The 19,134-nt window shown below is 38.6% G+C and overlaps 1 protein-coding gene across 4 annotated transcripts in view; it reads right to left on the bottom strand.

The window, feature by feature from the left end:
- SNCAIP (synuclein alpha interacting protein) overlaps window positions 1-15,315 on the bottom strand; it is a 107,347-nt gene extending 92,032 nt beyond the window's left edge. Inside the window, exons 1-2 of one of the 4 annotated variants that reach the window (XM_087715842.1) lie at window positions 14,651-15,312; window positions 330-366 (exon numbers count right to left, since the gene is read on the bottom strand). The gene's annotated coding sequence lies outside the window, so the exon portion shown is untranslated. Of the gene's footprint in view, window positions 1-329; window positions 367-14,650 lie in introns of all 4 variants that reach the window. The other 3 variants (XM_087715843.1, XM_014055988.2, XM_014055987.2) reach the window with 3 other exon arrangements.
- Between the last annotated feature and the right edge of the window lie 3,819 nt (window positions 15,316-19,134).

Below are 19,134 nucleotides of genomic sequence, written 5' to 3'. Positions count from 1 at the left end.
TGCAGAGATTATCATGCAGTCTGAATGGAGAATAATACTATTAAATATCTCTCTGAATGAATCTTTCAATGAATTTCATACCATTAAGGGTGAAAGCTGTTTCTATGACATACAGCTGAAATAATGTTTACAGAGAAAAATTAACTACAAAACAACTTAATCAAAAAGTCATCAATTTACCACTGAATTATATTGCGGGACGGGGACCCAGACTGCTGCAGCATTTAATATATTGGACTAGGACTAAAGAGACTCATGTGCAGATTCGTTTTCAGAAATAAAAGCTCACTTGGTGACTGGCTTAGTTATTATCTCTCAGTTCAGCCTACCTCACAGAACTGTTGTGAGAAGAAGATGCAGTGGTACCTACACAATGGGAAAATAATATATTAAGGGGGAAAAAATAAGCAGGATAACAAATATTTTAACAATTTATCCCATATGCAAAACTTGTATCATTCTGAATGAACCGTGGAATTGAGTTTAATAACATTTGATAATGACCGTTTGGTCCTAAAGTTTCCAAATCCTATTTTATTCTCATATTTCAGATTTCAAAATGGTTCAGCTTTTTCTCAGGAAGAACAAGAACATCAATCAGAAGTTGAAATAAGCATCACCACAAAAGTCAGATTTCATTCCCATGTCAAAAGCAATATATAATTCCCAGATAGCAATAATACCAATATATTATTACAATAGACTTCAAAAAATCTTTACTATTTTTAGAATTTTTTGAAACAGTATAAAATGTATTTAATGGCATTTAAATGCCCAACTAATTCATTCATGTTTCATTTGTAAAATAGTATAGTCCGTATTGTTTAAAACATTCAGGCAGCCCTGAATGCAATCAGAAATACCACACTTGGATGCATGTAATAGAGGATACAATTAGTAAGCTTACAATTATTTTTTCATTGTTTGAAATTAAAAACTGTCAAGAGCAATATAAAAATTGTCATCGTAGACTTCACACTAAGTAGTATTCCAAACAATGTGCTAATATTATCACCAAAACTGTGTTTCCACGGACCACAAGAATATCTGAAGTAAATCCAAGATAGCTAAGTACAAATTGATTGGCTTTTAACAATTTTAGCCATGTGTTTTCAGAAATGTGGCACTGTATGCAAATCAAATTGCAATACTGTAGTTGAGCTGAATGATTTACTAGCAAATGTTTTACTATTGCATTCTCTGTTAAATAAGACTTTTTAAAAACCAGAAATTAGTAAAATAGCTTGTATTTAAGTGTATCCAGCAGTGTTAATAATTTAGAGTGACAACTCTTTCCCATTTGAATGGAAAAGTAAGCAAGATAAGAATGATCTGAAAATATTATCCTATCTCACACTCTTCAAGACTTCTTCTGTTAGGTAAATGTAATGGTCATTAAATAAGCCAATGGAAAAATTCTATTGCTGGCTTTGTTGTTGCCTGATTGGTTTTTGATAGTGATCACATTTGAAGTGATCTTGTTCAAAACTGTTTTATTTTCTCACAATGACCCTGGATCAACATTAAGAAATAATTAGATTTGTACCAAAAATCGACCCACTTATCAGTTCTTTGCTAAAATCAAGGGTAATAAAAAGAGAGAACCACTGAATCTCATTGCAGAAATATTTACTCCATCAATGCTGCCAGGCCTCTAGTCAGCATGTACTACTGTAGCTTTTGTAGTACAGTGTTATCTCAGCACTCATCTTTCATTGGTTCTGGGAGACATGACAAGTACTAATAGCAATAGCAGTTAAACTTATATACCACTTCATAGGGCTTTCAACCCTCTCTAAGCGGTTTACAGAGTCAGCATATCGCCCCCACAGTCTGGATCCTCATTTCACCCACCTCGGAAGGATGGAAGGCTGAATCAACCTTGAGCCGGTGAGATTAGAACCGCTGAACTGCAGATAACAGTCAGCTGAAGTGGCCTGCAGTACTGCACCCTAACCACTGCGCCACCTTGGCTCTTGCTAAAAATGACAAGCGCCAAACAAACCATGTGATTTACCAGGTGTGGGCCCTTTGTTTTTGCTGGGAAGGACTTTTTGTCTGTCCCTTTTCCTATGTCAATGACCTTCTTAGCATGGCAGACTTTCTCTCCACCTTCTGAGGCTGTTGCCCCTCTTCCTTTTGCAGCAACCCTTCCAGCAAGGCTGACTTCTTGTCCATTCTCCATGGCCATCCCCCTTTTCCTATCACAGCGCATTGAGTACCAAACAAACAATGAGTAGTAGGACAACATTTTCACGTCAAAATGTGTTGAGTACCAAATTCAATGAGTTTTGAAGAAATTGAGTATCAAGGTACCTCTATACAGCTTGTCTACCATCCTTACTCTTCCACTCCTTTTAAATATGACTACTTTGATTTTAAAAAAATTCCAGTCCTCTCTTCCACAATTTTTTTACAGTCTGAGAGAAAAACTATGTTTGCAAACTTGCGCCAGAGTTATAACAAACTGAATTATTTCAGACTCCTTTCCATTACAATGTGGTACACGGCAGGGCTGCTCACCTTCATCCTTGCTATTTAATTTGATTCTTAAATCTCTGGCCATCATGAGAAGGCACTCTTTAGATATTTAGCAGAACTGTGTTATTTCTGTATGCTGATGATATTTTGGCAATTTTGGATCAATATTCTCCTTTCCCAATTTTATTAAGATTGTACAGTATTTTGGAAAGTATTTGGGTTATAAGAAAAATTGAGATGAATCTAGTTTGCTTGTCCTGGGTTCTAATTAATCAATACAGTTATGTAAAGAGACAGTGAGACAGTTTGGTCTAGTAGTTAAGACACTGAGCTTGAAACTAGGAGGCTGTGGACTCTTGTCTTGCCTTAGGCATGAAAGTCAGCTGGGTGACTTTGGACTCATCACCTTCTTTCCATTCACATCAGCTTTGGGTGACAAGCAGGTCAGTCAATTCCTATTGCAACCAATCAGTTGATTGGGAGGGTGGGGGAAGCAGACCCTGCACTTGTGGGAAAAGCTAGTAAGGAGAATAAGGTTTTGTAAAGAGATGGGATTTGTGATTTCTACTGATTATATTAAATATCTGGTGCTACCCAAAGGTATTTCTAAATACATGCAATAAATATGTTGAAATAGATGTTAATAGAGGGCTTAAAATTTATTTACGTCTGTTAATGTTATTAAAGTTAATGTTATTAAAATGAACATTGTCCCTTATTTGATTTATGTTCTTAGAGGCATTCCTATAATCTAATCTAATAAATATTTCATTTTGATTGATTATAGGAGATTTATTTGGGAAAATGGACCAAGATTCTTTTGAGGAAGGTGGTCTTTGTCTACAAAGATATTGTTGGACTACCGGTAATGTTTTACCAGCTGCCTGTTGGTGGAATAAAAATACAATGGATTGTCCTTTATGGCCTAAGTTGGAAAGTTATTGTCTATTTCCTTTGTGATCATGGCATGGGACAACATATAGCAGAAAAGGTATTTCATTTCTAGGAGTCTGAGAAGTGAGAAATCTTTGGACCACAATGGGACATAAATGGAATTTTGATAATATGATTCAGTAACATCCAACATTTCGGAAAAAAATTAAATTGAAAATTGGTGGTAAATCATTTCATTGGAAAGTTTGAGCAGAAGCTCGGGTTATCACTTCACTCCAACTACTATGTAATGACTATTTCAAGGAGTTTTCCCAATTTCAAATGGAATTTGGTCTTCCTAATTCACAACTGTGGCAGTATCTTTAGCTAAAGCATGCTGCAACAGATCAATAAGCATCATGTGCTTTGACCACCTCAAAGGCAACTCTGCTTTCTTGCCTGATGGAAGCATTACCTAAATAAAACCTATCACCTATTTCTATCAAAAACTCAATAACAGTTTTAAAATGGACATTTCTGGGATAATTTAAACATGGACTAAAAAAGTAGAATTTCTGAGAAAGTCATAACAATGGCTTATGGTCTTTGCTTAGAAAAGGCAACATTTTCTACTAATCAAAGAATGTATCAATATGTGTTACTAGGGCAGAGATTCTGCGATATTATATAATAATAGTTTATATTGTTCATGTATAGAGCCAGCTTGATCTAGTGGTTATGTTGCCAGGATAGAAAGTGGGAGACCATGAATTCTAGTCTTTCCTTGACCATGAAAGCCAACTCAGCTCACAGAGTGCAATTGTGTGGAAAATAGGAGGAGGAAGGTGTGCTGGATACGTTCACCACCTTATTTGTACAAATAATAAAGGTGAGATATAAATAAATATAACAGTAATGAATTAATTGATAAACCAGTGAATATTGATAAGTATTAAAATATATATTTGTTTTCTTTTCCATCTTTGTAAATTTGTACTTTATAATTTCTTTTTTGAAGATTAAATAAGGTTTTGTTACAAATATATAATTTAAAAATTGGAAATTGATTTTCAAAGAACAAAGATATCATGTTTGGAAGAAATAGAGAACTTTACAGATTTGCCTATTTTCAGTTTGTCATTCCTTCAAATTATTATTTGTGCCAGTGAAGTAAAATATTTTATAATGATCATATTTACATTATCTCTGCCAATAAACAATACCAGTTATTATAAGCATGCATCATTAGTTGTACATATCCTGCCACATGTGATTATATGTGGAAGAACTTAAAACATCTGGATGTAGCTGAATTGAACAGTAATTTCTATAGCAGAATTGCTACAATACAGTTATCCACTTTTTTCTCATTAGGGTCAATGGGACTGAAATAAGCTTAACAATACTATTGGTTTTCATTTTTATAAAAAAATAATTGAAACACATGTATGTCATTTTATTATTTCATATAAAATATAACTGCAAAAGTTGTAATATTCAACTCTTTTAAAACATTATTAAAATGACTAATAAACGTTTTAAACATGACTTCAAAAAGCTATTCTCTAACCAACTATGATTAAAACAAGACAAAAATTTTTAAAAACCTACCAAAAACATATATTATCCCCTATCAAATACCCCCCTCCCCCTGTAACTTCCCAAGCAGTTATTTTTTATATTTTTGTCTTTATGTCTGTTATTGGGTGGGCATTAATTTTCTTCTGGGAACAATTGGTCATGGAAGATAAACTGCAAGCACAGTCATGGATGACTGGATAACTATCCTTCTTAATGAAACAGAAGAAGAGTTTTGTGCAAGAAGAGAGGCCAAATGCCACATGTTATAAAATGATATAAATTTATTCAAGCTTAGGGTATATCTAGACAAACTTCCTTTCATGCAACCTGCTACAAGTATTTGTAAAGAAGTTGTACAAATAATGTATGCAGCTCTTTGAATCCATTTCCTGATGTTTTTTAATGTAAAAAAAATCTGTATGTCATTAAACACAGCAGTTTTCAAAGCATTAACACTTTTTTCCCTTCTGGCTGTTCTTCATTTATACACACAGACATGTCTCATAAAATTATTATATTATACCAGTGCTTAACTACTTGGATTCTCAAGGTCTTCCCACCCTCCTTTTTGGCTTTCTTTTTAACAAACTGAATCTATTTTTTTTTTTTTTGTATTTTGAGGCTGTATATGTACAATTATAGGATTTTCTGGAAGAAGGCCAAAGCTTATCACTGTGGAGGAAAAAATGATATATAAAGTGAAGGTCAACAATGAATTTAAATTAAATATGATCATATTGAGCTGAATAAGCCAGTACAAGGAAATTCAAATATTTCTTAGGTGTATATTCCAGACCCACTACTCTTATTTCAGTTAATGTTTAATTGTTTGCAACTATGGATGGAATCATCTCTTACAGTAATCTACATCTTTTTTTCTCTTCTTTATCAAACTTTTTTTCTGATGCTATCAAGTCAATATTTAAGGTCAGGATTGTTAAGAATTTAGCTGCAGCTATTTTTTTGATGAGAGAAATCCTAGTAGGCCTTTCTATCCCTCAAATAATTGCTTCTGAGTTTTGCATTTTCATATCAAATGTTACAATATATGCACATGTTATGTGACATGAAAGGTATAAGAAATATGAGGCCATTGCTTAATAAGCATAAAAACAAACCTCTAAGAGGTAAACTGTTTGTTATTCAGTCTTCCCAAAGCTTTGACGAGGCTCAGTCATTAACAACTGAATTCAAATTAATGGACATCTGGCTACATAGCCCAACTTCAATAAAAATATAAAAGGGAAAATCTGATTTCAGCTAAATGTGAGTGCTTAGCTAACTAATCAACAGGTAGCGACTAAGTAACAGATAGAAAACCTCAGTATTTCTCCAGGGAAATTTACCCTAGTATGATTTCAAGGGATTTCCCAATGTTGGATGATATCAAAACTTAAAACAAAATATTGTACACAATTGGCACATTTTTTACATGCTACTGAAAGACAATCATGCCAGTGCGCCCTTGTAGATTATATATAAAAGTTCCTGCCAAATTTTCTCCTCATGAAAAAGAAAAAGATGGAATCTTGACTTGGGCAACCATATTCACTTGGGGAAAAGTATGTACATGTTTTCAAGGCAGAACAACTGCAAATCATACTTTTGCATGTTAGCTGCTTCCACTGTGCTGAAAAACAAGCTTTAAAAATTAACAATGCAACTTGAATATTTATACAAGTGCCAAAAAAGGGATATTTGAGTAAATAAAAGACATACTGATCACATGTAAACTGGCAAACAGTTGTGATGATGTTTTGGTTGATCTTGCTATGTATTATTGTATATTGTATATACTAAATACACCATATCTAATACATGAAGAAATATACTTCATTAATCAAGGAAGCAATATAAATACGGATATTAAGGAATCATAGGTACCTATTGAATAATTTTTTGTGAAGCATTTGTAACTTAGATTCTTCCTGCCTCCTGTTGACAATTTAATCATCCAGAATTTTTGCCATTCCAATTTTGAACCTGTGGAAGTTTGTTAAACATTTTTGTGTGTAATGATGGATCCAGCTACAGACTAAGGATGCAAAAGAATCACAGTCATGAAAACAAGCAAGGATATGCAGGCTCACAGCACTAACATGTGAAGAAATAGAAAATGCTATAGAGAAGCATTGATTGGCTTCTTTGATATTTCCAGAGATGCAATGCATTATGGCATCCATAGAGATACTACTACCTAAGTAGTGGGGCAAACGAAAAATTGGCCTGTACAATATGACCTATTATAACAACTTTTCAGTGAGGGACTGAGATTGTGGATATTATTGGCTTACTTGTGGCTTAGCACACTATGTGAAACCAGCCACTAGAGTTAGTAAACAATGGTTTATGCCATTGGCATGATGGACAAAAATGTCTTCTGACAATGTTATATGTAATTATGTAGAAGAGCTGTAAGGCAAGAATAGCAGACCTCTAGCCCTTAGTTGCAAAAATATGGGCTGTAAAAGCTGCCTATTACTGTTTTCCCCATCACCATTTGGCTGATGGAAAACAGAAGAAATGTGTAAGGAAAATTTGTTAAATATTTACCATACAATTACTTATTTTGGTTATCATCTTTCTTCCAAAAACCCAGGGTTACTTTTATAGTTATCTATAAGAGATAAAATTAAGATATAAACCTAATGCTCCTATTCAGTAAATTGAAGCCTCACTGGATGATAAGGCACACTGAATGACTGCATTTGCCCCAACCCTGGTCTATCCACAATTTTGGAAATATCGAGATGAAATCCTGAAGTGATTTATCTCAGTCAGATTTTTTTACATCTCAAAAATCCTGGCATTTTAACTGAGCTATGCAGATATCCACTGCAAGCATGTCAGTTAGATAGGGCTACAAAAGTACCACAGCTAATAAATAGCAGCAAAGAGAGTTTTCTCAGTTACTTTGCTATCATCTGGATTTTTGCATCCTGGGTAGACTTAAATTACTAACCAAGCTGCAAAACTGAGTAGGCCTTTGTATCATGAACTCCTCTATTTAAGCCAAACTGTTACACTACAGACCAAATCAGGGAATGTTACAAAAAAAGCTATATGGGTTAGGATTGCATGATTTAAGTTATAATTCAAAAGAATAATCTGCATGAATATATAATCTTGATTACTTGAGAATAATTATATTTCTTTGGCTCAAGCTGATTATCAGCTTAGAGTACTCCCCCTTTTTTGCTATATTATGAAACAAATTAATGAGATCAAATGGAAATCATTCAAAGTTCTTAAGGAACCCAACTGTGAAAATGTTCAGAAATATGTAACATTTTCTAAGTCAATGTTCTTAGATAGAGGTCTGGCAACACTCCCCCCCACTCACCCCCATTTATCCTTTTACACTACAAAATCAAGAAAGATTCAGGAGATTAGTAGATATTATTCTTCATTAGGTGAACATCAGTTCTGGATAGATTTGTGGGAAGTATTCATGTGTTATTTGTAAAATAGCACAGAGGAATCATTGAACAATTTCACTTTTTGCTTTCCTTAAATCTGGAGGCAGGAAAGAATGTCAAGGTCACAACTGGTTCAGTCTCATACTGAGGATTCAAAGTTGGATAGGATAAAACCCACCAAGCATAGAAAGCTTACAATTTGTTGGTTCAGAGCCAAAGATAAAGCCTGTTTTCGATGTCCTCTTTAAAAGAACTTACTTGGGAACAGAGCTCTAACTCATAAGAGTGTTTTTCAGAAGGATACTATATCAGAATTGGGTACTGGATATACTCAATCGTTTGATAAGACCTTGATTCTAAGCCTCATTGTTTCCATTATGCTGGAAATAATGTCCTATTAGGTTCTGATAATATGTCTACATTTATCCTTGATGTTGATTTACTGTCACTTAACTCTCGGATTGACATTGGATTTTGTTTTTGGAACTGCTTGCTATTTACTTCTTGCTTGAACCTTGGACTGGATGCCAACTTTGTTGCTGACTATGATAACTCAGACCAGGTTGCTAGTCATCCATATCCTTGCCAGAACAAAACATAAAGATAAAATGATTAACACTGTAGAATGAAATTTCTTGTTGGAAAAACAGAACGGTTTCTGATTTTGCAGAGTCAAGTAAATATCAACAGGCCTATGGATCTAATAAATCCTGTGAAGACACTTACAGGCATTTTGGAGTTGGGTGGCCTAGAAATTAGATAGGTAGGTAGCTAGAAAGACACAACACAAATATTACGTAAAGGTTCCCCTCACACATATGTGCTAGTCATTCCTGACTCTAGCGAGTGGTGCTCATCTCCGTTTCTAAGCCGAAGAGCCAACGCTGTCCAAAGAAGTCTTCATGGTCATGAAGCATGACTAAATGGCAAAGGTGCATGGAATGCTGTTACTTTCCCATCAAAGGTGGTTCCTATTTTTCTATTTGCATTTTTATATGCTTTTGAACTGCTAGGTTGGCAGAAACTGGGACAAGTAACGGGAGTTCACTCCATTACGCAGCACTAGGGATTTGAATCACCGAATTGCCAACCTTTCTGATCAAGAAGCTCAGTGTCTTAACAACTGAACCACCACATCCCTGTACAAATATTAGCTACAAGCAAATTTTGGCTGTCATTTGATTTCACATATAAAAATGCATGAAGGAGAATCAGGATTGAGAATAGACTTTTTCCCCCCAGTTAAGGTCCAGGGAGATTTTTCTTTTTTTCTCCCTGCAGCACAGACTTTTTGTAGAAAGACTGCTTCTCCCATAATGATTCCTAGATTACCCAATGACATCGGTGGTTATCCCCAAAAATACTGCATGAGAGGCTTCTTTGCAAAGAACATCCTCTACCCTCTAATCAACCTGACAACGTTTTCCCATTAGACTGGAAATCTGTCAAAACAAATACTTTCTGCTCATCCTAAATTGGGACCAGTGCTTTGAAATTGTTTATAAATTATTTGGAATCAAGAGGTCATGCTTACTGATGACACTTAATTATTTAGAAAACCTAACACAAAATAGAACAGCAAAAAGTGCTAAGAGAATCCGTCAAAACAGCCGGACTGAAATGAAAATGGCAAATATAGTTCAACAAAGGAATGTGTAAAATTATTTCTATAGGAGCAGAAAAAAAATAGCAATAGCAATAGACTTATATATAGCTTCACAGTGCTTTACAGCCGTCTCTAAGTGGTTTACAGAGTCAGCATATTGCCCCCAACAATCTGGGTTCTCATTTTACTGATTTCAGAAGGACGAAAGGCTGAATCAACCTTGAACCAGTGAGACTTGAACTGCCCAACTGCTGGCAGCCGGCAGTCAGCAGAAGCAGCCTGCAGTACTGCATTCTAACCACTGCACCACCACAGCTCTTCTTAACATCACAGACATAGGTTGTGGTGGTTGACTTTTTTAAAACCTTGCTCTAATGCCATGATGGCGAACCTATGGCACGCATGCCAGAGGTGACATGCAGAGCCCTCTCTGTGGGCATGCATGCTGCCGCCAGCTGCTTGTCTGGTTTCTGGTGTGCAACTGGTCTTCGTGGGTGCTGGACCTCTGGAAAATGCCCTGAAAATAGCCTGAAAAATGAAATGGAAAACAGGCAGATTTGGGGCAATTTTCAGGGCACTTTTTGGGCCATTTTCAGGCCATTTTCCATGCCCGAAAAAATGCTAAAAAACAGGCATGGCATGCCAGCCAGCATGGGTTTCTGGTGCTCAGACCACCTGGCCAGTACACATGTGTGTGCTAGAAATCTGAAGACCAGTTGGCTGGCACACACATGCATCCGGCCAGCTGGTCTTCAGGTTTTTGGTGCTCTAACATGCGCACATGCGCATTTGAACACACCAAGTTTGGGCACTTGGTGCCGAAAAGTTTTGCCATCATTGATCTAGTGTAAAGATACAATAAAAAGGTAAGAACAATGCTGAGGTTGATTGGGGCAAAAAATAAAAAATAAAGCTGCTTTTATAAATATGTGCTATGATCTTTCTTGGAATGCTGTGTGCAGTTATGACCATTGCACAAAAAATGGAAAAATGTAGGAATGGAACAGAAAAATAAGGATAGGATTATTTCCCTCTTACAATACAATGCAAGAATGAGAGGTTATTCAATTATGCTGAATAATGAGAGGTACATGATAAACAAATGGAAATCCTTTCTCACCCCGCGTTCAGGTAAATTGAAATTTGCTACTGCAAGATTATGAGAATCGTAATTTATTTCTGAAGTGAACTTTCTCTCAAAAGAGCCTAGAGCAGAATAAAAATATAAAATCAGTCACCCTTAAATTTAAAAAGCTGTATTTATCACAGGAAATCAAACATGCTAGGTCTTGGACTAGTGTATGGGTGAATAATTAGGTTTTCAGTTGTTCCTTTGAAAAAAGACAGCATTTCAATCTGCTGAAGCTCCGATCAGGATGATGCCAGAGATGCAGTGATGGCATCCACTTTGCAAACTTTAAAAGGAGAATAGGCAAATTCATGAAATATAGTAATAGAAATAGTACTTATATACCACTTCACAGTGATTTATAGCCCTCTCTAAGCAAAGAGTCAGCATATTGCCCCCGACAATTTGGGTCCTATAAAGTTACTACAAGTTAGTAATTATGAAGGCTATAAATTAGTGTACTTTCTGATTGTTCAATCCCTTTAATTAATCTTATTCTTGAAGGTTGGGAGAAAAGAGAATGAAAGGGATGTGAATCCCTTCTGGAATTTGGATGAAAAATCCTTCAAAATTTAAGTGTTTGAAAGTTTCTTTCTTCTTTCCCTTTCAAAACATTCCTATGACAGCTCTCCATCTTTATTTCTTTTGAGGGTATACTTGACAGTACAGAATAACAGAGTTGGAAGAAATCTTGAAGGTTTTCTAGTTCAACCTCCTGCTCAAGTAGGAAACCCTATACCATTTCAGACAAAGGTTGTCCAATCTCTTCTTAAAAACCTCCAGTGATGGAGCACCCCAGCTTCTGAAGTCAAGCCATTTGTTTACCATACACCATTGCATAGTGAGATTATTATCCTCTTAAAGCAGGGGTGTAAAACTGAAGGCCCATGGGCTAGATCTGGCCTGCAGGGTGCTTAGATCTGGCCTGCAGGGAAACAGGAAACAGTGAAGGACCAGCCTATGGTGCCTCTGCCAGTGAAAATGGAGCTGTGGGCGGCCCTCCCAAGCTCCGTTTTCACTGGCGGAGGGTTACAGGAGGTGGTCGCAGCCAAAAATGGAGCTCAGGAGCCTGTTTTCACTGGCAGAGTCTCAGGCCATCACTGGCGCCCTCGACACTAGTGACGTCGAGCTGCCCACACCCATTCCAGCCCCCCAAGTCAAACACAATCCTGATGTAGCCCTCAATGAAATAGAGTTTGACACCCCTGTCTTAAAGGAAGTATCAACAGGACAGAGAACCCCTGTATTCTTCCCCCAGTGGATTACATTTAACCTTCAAAAATAAACCATCCTGTCCTTCCCATCAGTGCTCCCACATTTTTTTAATGCTTGTAAAGATAAAGAGAAAAGGTGGATGCCTTTTTTCTGTGTGCAAATAATACTCTCACAAAAGCAGAGAAAAAGAAGCAGCTCAACTTTATTACAGTATGCGTTACTTTCAATATCAGAGACAGTATGCCTCTCCTCTATACACCACTTGTTCTTGAATACTGGAAGGATATTGTAGCCTTCATAACCTGTTTGCAGACTTCTACTTGCTAACTGTATAGAAGTTAAATGCTGAATTGCAGGCCACTGGCCTTATGTTCCAAGTTGAACATAATGATGAAAAATGTACTGAATGGCAACTAATCTGCTGTAATTGGCCTTGAGCCCATCTCCAAAGTAAAGTGCTTTTCACACCCAATTTCTCTTCCACGTGAAATATGGCATAAAGGTATCCTCCTGATTCTAGAATCAACCACCAGCAACTGAATGTTTAAAGTATTTTACTACAATACTTGCATGAGCAAACGGCAATATTAATCTCTAGGACTTATTCCTTAAATTCCTTATCATGTATTTGACAGAGATCTAAAAAAGTAGTTCTTACACCAAATAGAACTTACATCATAAATGCAAAAGACAAAGTGTTTGTAGAGCATTGTAGGACAACAGAGTTTTCCTCCAAAGTCTTTTTTAAAAAAACCAGAAGACTGGACCCAATCCATCTCCAATTCCTTTTAAATTTTGTTACATGCAATTTGAATATCTGTCATTTAAAATATTTCCAGCATAAGGCATACCTGGCTCACAAGTAAGCAATTTGCACTGACATCATAATTTATTTAGAAGAGTCACTGAAATTAAGATAATGGTGACCTTTCAGAGATCTGATATGGATATGGTTAAAATAGTAATACATCCACTGATTTCTAGATTAAATTTCACTAAAAAATACACTACAGTGTACTAGTTCTAGTTTTTTTTAATCCTTTAGAAGCCTGAACACTCATGTTCTTTGATGGATACCTGTCAACTGCAACTTGATTAGATCCTTGTTCACTGTAAGAGCAAGATCAGGAAGCATAAGCTAACAGCAGGGCAATGACATCCTGCTCACCAGTTTTTCTATGCAAGCATAACATGCAACAGGAAAAACCAATTACATCTGAGAGTTTTGCTCAAAGTAACATTGAGAATTGTCAACAATGATTATTTCTGAGGACCATTTCTTCATTGCACGGATTTCAGCAAAGAATGCTAGCATTTCCTGTGGAAACTTTTTTTTGGGGGGGGCAGTAACATCCCACCAATTTCGCTCTTTTTTAAAAAAAATGTTTTTAACAACATAGATACACTGTGAGCATTCTGACAATAACCACAATGAAATGTTTGCACAGTTCACCACCTCCCTGACTTGTTTCAGAAAGCACCAGGAGACAAGAAAACTAAAAAAGAAAAAAAAAAGTGTGGGGATTTACATATCATCAGAGGCAAGAAGCCAGAGAGTCTCTTAGCCATCCATAAAAGCAGCTCGCAAATCTCCGAATCGAATTATAAATAGGAGTTTCAGGTCTGTTGCCTTTTTAAAAAAATTCTCATTGATCTCGTCCGCTCGCTCGCATGCTTTTCTCTCTCCCTTTCTCATCCTCGGTACTGTACTACTACTATACATTGCTGGTTTCTAGACGTTGTTTGATAGCCGCCCATTCAAAGTACGGTAGTCCAAGACACCTTCTGTTCCCCCTTTTCCAGTGGATAAGATGTGGTCTTTCCCTAGTTGGCTATGGGAACATCTCTCCCTCTCTCACACTCCGTCTCTCTCTGTCGCGCACACACACATTTAAGAGGTTTCCCTGCTACTACAGGCAGCGTTCGTCACATTTTGTTACCCGGGGGCTCCCGCTTGGCAAAAAACTGCTCCTTGAACAGAAAGCTGGAGGGAAAAAGGGGGCGAAAAAAGGTAGGCTACAAAAGAGGAAGCCGAACAGCGCAGAGAGACGCGAGCAACAAGAGGGACCAGGCGGCTGCTTGGGAGCTGTTGCTGCCGGCGTGTAGCTTCCCGATCAAAGAGCCCCGCAGCTGCGGCGTTACTATAGAGACACCGCCGCCAAACCTTAGGGCAACCCGCGAGACCGGGGCAGACCGAGTCCCAGGCGAGGCGCCTTCTCCGCCTCTTTCCCTCCCGCTCTAAAACCGTCAAGAGCGGAGAGTCCCCGCAGCAAACTTGTGGCAGCCGCCCGAGCTCCCTCCCCGCGCCTTCTCGCCTCCCCTCAGGTGGAACTTGCTTGCACTCACCCTCTCTCAAGGCTCTCGGCTCCTGGGGACCTCTCGCCGCGGCGGCTCGACAAGCTCCGGCTTCCTCCTGCTGCTGTTGCTGTTGCTGCTGCTGCTGCCGCTGCTGCCGTCTGGCTCCAGCAGAACGCGGCACGGGAGGGCTTGGGGACGCGGAGCGCCGGCTTCTCGGCTGCTTGCGTCACAATAAAGCCGAGGCCATTCCCCACGCCGGGAATTCGGGGGGCTGCCGAGAAAGGAGGGAGGGGGGCTGCCACGTGACTTCAAAGGGAGGCCCTGAGGGAGAAGAAGGAAGAGCGGGCGGAGAGGTGACGGCCAGCGGTCGAGCGAAGGCAGCTCTCCCAAAGCTGAAGGCTGAACGGCTGGAGCTTCCCCACCCACCTAGCTCCTGATGTTGAAATAGCCCCTTCACGCCCTCTCCTCCTCCGGCCGCTCCTCACCGACCACGCGTCCCCGTCTCCCCGACTGTACTCGTTCGCCTCAGTCTCACTTCTTTTTCACTCTTCTCCACCCTGCCGCTCATTCCCACCGCCACCCTCTTTTCACAGGTCCTGTGGCGCCTCTGCTCTCTCCTTTCCCGTTCTTCCCTTCTATCTTTCCTCGCCTTCCCTTTGGCGAACGTTCCTTGGCTCTCCTGCCAGCCTCGCTGCCGTCTCCCGCCTTCATTTCTCGCCCAGTCCCAGTTCTTCCCGACCCATTTTGCCTCTCCTCGTCCCTTTTCTTTCTCTGGGGCTTCTCTTCCTCATCCTCTCTGACTTTATTCCTGCACGTTTGTATGTATGTGTGTGTGTGCGTGCGCGCGCGCGGGGGGGTATACTTTCCTAGGCGTTTTTCTTCTTCAAAACATTCTCCTGCTTTTCAATGTTGCTTCTGTTTCGAAGCAACAACCAACTATTCCGAACAATGAGTAGCCTTGGCATTTCTGAGCATCGAAAGGGTTAATAAACTTTTGTGCGGAACAAAATGTGTTGTCTGGGCCAGTTCAGAGGATAAATAAAAAGGAGTTTATTTTCAGGCTCAATTAAGAGGACAGGAGAATGGTACTGTCTTGTTTGTCTCTAAATAAATATTGCCTTTTTTGTTTATTAATACAATTTATCTGGAACATCTCTTCTTGCTTTAATGTAGTCATTTAAGGCAAAGATGACCAAATAAACGCATGCAGATAAATCATCTCTCTTGGTTATAGTAAATAATAAACTAACTTTGTTTGTGTTCAGACGATAACTTGGAAATGATCCTGGTAAGTGTGCTGTACTTGATTGTGAAAATGCTTGCTATTAAGGCCCATGTGATCTGAACAGATGAGGGAAGTAAACTCCTTGAAAGAAGAAGGAGTAAAAGAAGGAAAGACAATGGGTGATAAAATGGGTTGAAGAAATTGTAAGATTGTCCTTGAAAAAGCTACAAGTTTTTTGGTTTTATTTTGCCAAAGGCATTTAGTCACCAGGAATTAGCTGGTGTCAGATCTGTTTCAACTAACTACAAGAGCAAAAGGTGGAACCACCTCCCCTCTTTTTTTCTTGAATCTGCATGAGTTCAGTTCTAAGCATAGCCCAGTTAATGGGGCGAAAATAAAATATAGATCATAGGAATGGTAGTTGTGTCACCTTAATATTGCTGAGCAAGTATCCAGCAGCCTCAGCCAGAATGATCAATAGTGAAGGAGGCTAAGGGCTGCAGCCCAGGAGTATCTGATGGGGCTGGTTTTTCATCCCAGATGAGCTCATGCTGACTTATTTTGCTGTGGTCTGTATGGTGTTTCCAGATAAGTGTTAAGTTTTTGCAAAATGTAGGGAGTCAGTAGGAAACAGACCATTTGTTAGTCTTGAAGAAAAAGAGGATACACACCTTTCACACACACACACACACACACACACACACAGAGAGAGAGAGAGAGAGAGAGAGAGAGAGAGAGAGAGAGAGAGAGAGAGAGAGAGAGAGAGAGAGAGAGAAATATGCCAATGGGACTCATAGATGAAAATAACATCAAAAAACAAGAAGTGTATGTTATTCCATGCATCAGTTCCCATGTTCCTTAGCTCTAACAGCAGGAATAGAAGAAATCAGCAGGCAAGAGAAACAGGCAGTTCAATTATAAGGGGCGCTTAAATTCCCAGAGAGGGTTAGGACTCCAGTTCTGTTGACATTAGATGTAGAATAAAAAATGAGTAAAGCCTCTGAGCGTTATGTATGCTATGTATGCTATGCATGCTATGTATTAAAGTATCTAAATCGGTCTAAAGATTGTAATTTGTCAGTTCCCTCTGGTATAAAGTATATACTGTACATGCACATTGTATTGTTCCGTCTATTATGAGACAATAGAAAATGTAAGTAATTTTCCTGTTCTTGGCTCCATTTGGTTCTCAAAGAAAATAACCCATCCACTTCACAAAATAGAAGAAAAACCATGATAAAGAAAAGAGAGAATTCTTACAAGTTTACTTTGGATTAATAAATTACACGGCACTTTGGAAAAATAATGGATTTTGGAAAAGGACAAAGCATGAAAACAATCCATACAGTAAAACATCATCCCTCTCACCACAGTGTAAAATGATCCCTCTCCAATGTAAAAATATATATAAAGGTCCATTTGGCAGGGTCTAAGCAGTGGGCCTTTTCTACTGTGAGGCATAAATACTGTGGCATCTTCTCCTCCCTGAGGTGTGGCCGGGCCTCACTGCTGCTGAGTTTTTGGAGGTCACTCAAGACTTGGATAAGACAGCAGGAACCCCAGGGGTTATGTGAACTAGTGAGGTGCCTCCACTTTATTTAACATCCCTTCTTCTATTATTCAATGTTTTAGTTTGGTTTTTATGCTTTATTTATTATTTATTAACTCTCTTAGCTTTCTTGTGTGCTGCCCAGAGTCGCTTGTTTACGAGATTGTCCCAAAGGTGCTTTTTCAAGAGGCAACTGGACTTTCTGGTTTTTCTTTGACAACCATTTCGTTTCTCTTCCAAGAAGCTTCTTCAGCTCTGACTGGATGGTGGGGACTGGAAGGATTTATACTCCTTGCAGACAGATGGTCATTTGCATTATTTTAACGCAGGGCTGTCAAACTCCTGGGGCGGATGCGTCCTGTGCTGACCGCGCCTATGCCTGGTTTAGTGAAGTGGGGAAAAGTCCAGATACGTCACATGTTGACATTGTGACAATGCGAGTTTGACATACCTGTTTTAGTGAGTTGTTAAGGCCGCCTGGAGGTTTATCTGTATCATCAGGGTCACCTGAGTGGTTGTTTGTGAGATGGATGGCTATATAAATTGGTTTAATAAATAAATAAAAAAGAAACCATAACAGGAATGCAAATCGACTGGAAACCGGAGGCATTCCTATTAGGTATAACGATGACTAAATATAAAAAAGGGACCTTATATTTAATCTTACATATTATTATAGCATCTAGGATTGCATTCGCCCAGAGATGGAAGAATAAGACGACACCAAATGAAGATGAAATAATAAAAAAGATTCTAGACTGCGCTGAGATGGACAAGTTAACTAAAGAAGTTCAAGGAAAGGAAGAGACAGTATTATTCAGTATAGGGAAAAATGGTACAGGTGGTTGGAGGAAAGAAACAAAAATTTATGTTAATAACCTAAGAAAGGTAAAAGTTACAAACCAAGGAAAAATGCTACACAAGCAGAAGAAGGACAAAGTTTGCTTGATGTATATAGCCAAAAAATAGATAGATTAGTAAAAGAGAATGAAATAAGAGGGTTTAAAATGATGATATTCAATGGAAGTGTATTAGAAGGGAAAATAGTGTATATAAAAATGTACTGATTCAAAACTGCTATAAGAAGGAACATGATGTTCCAGTGTGTTGTATAAATGTCGTCTATGTCTTTATTATTGTGCTTATGTGTTTAAAATAAAAAAAATAAATTAAATAAAACATAAATAAAAAGGAAGAAACAGCAACAGCTCAAGGACCATTACCCTTCAAAAACCCAGCCAAATAAAGATTTCCCAGATTGCCAGCAACAAAAGGCACATATGTACTCTTGGTGGCAAGGTGTCCAAATATATTGGGGCTATCATAGAAGTCTGTCTTTAGAAGGATGGAATGTGACCACACTCTCTTGAGATCATCTGGCAGGATGGGTCAATATAAGGCAGGGGTCCCCAACCTCTGGTCCATAGCTCACTAGTGGGCCATGGCCTGTTTGTAACCGGGCCACGGGTCAGTGCACATGCATGCATATACAGCTTGACTCATGCGAGCAGCAGTCCAACTGCGTGTGCATGCGTGGCTACGCTGACCCACCACTCACGTAAGTTGAGCTGCAAGTGTACCAGTCCACCACTCATGTGGCCCAGTTTCCCTCTCCCTCTCAGCTGCACCACCAAGCTGCAAAGTTTGGTGACAGCTGATGTAAGGAACTGTGGTGGTGCAGTGGTTAGAATGCAGTATTGCATGCTAACTGCCCTCAGCCTGGAGTTCGATTATGACTGACTCAGGGTTGACTCAGCC

This window comes from Thamnophis sirtalis, unplaced genomic scaffold, assembly GCF_051295495.1.
Source record: "Thamnophis sirtalis isolate CommonGarterSnake01/CBP01778 unplaced genomic scaffold, rThaSir2_p1.2 scaffold_5, whole genome shotgun sequence".
Taxonomy (NCBI): domain Eukaryota; kingdom Metazoa; phylum Chordata; class Lepidosauria; order Squamata; family Natricidae; genus Thamnophis; species Thamnophis sirtalis.
Note: the sequence above shows the minus strand (reverse complement) of the source record. Positions and strands in the feature narration are given on the sequence as shown.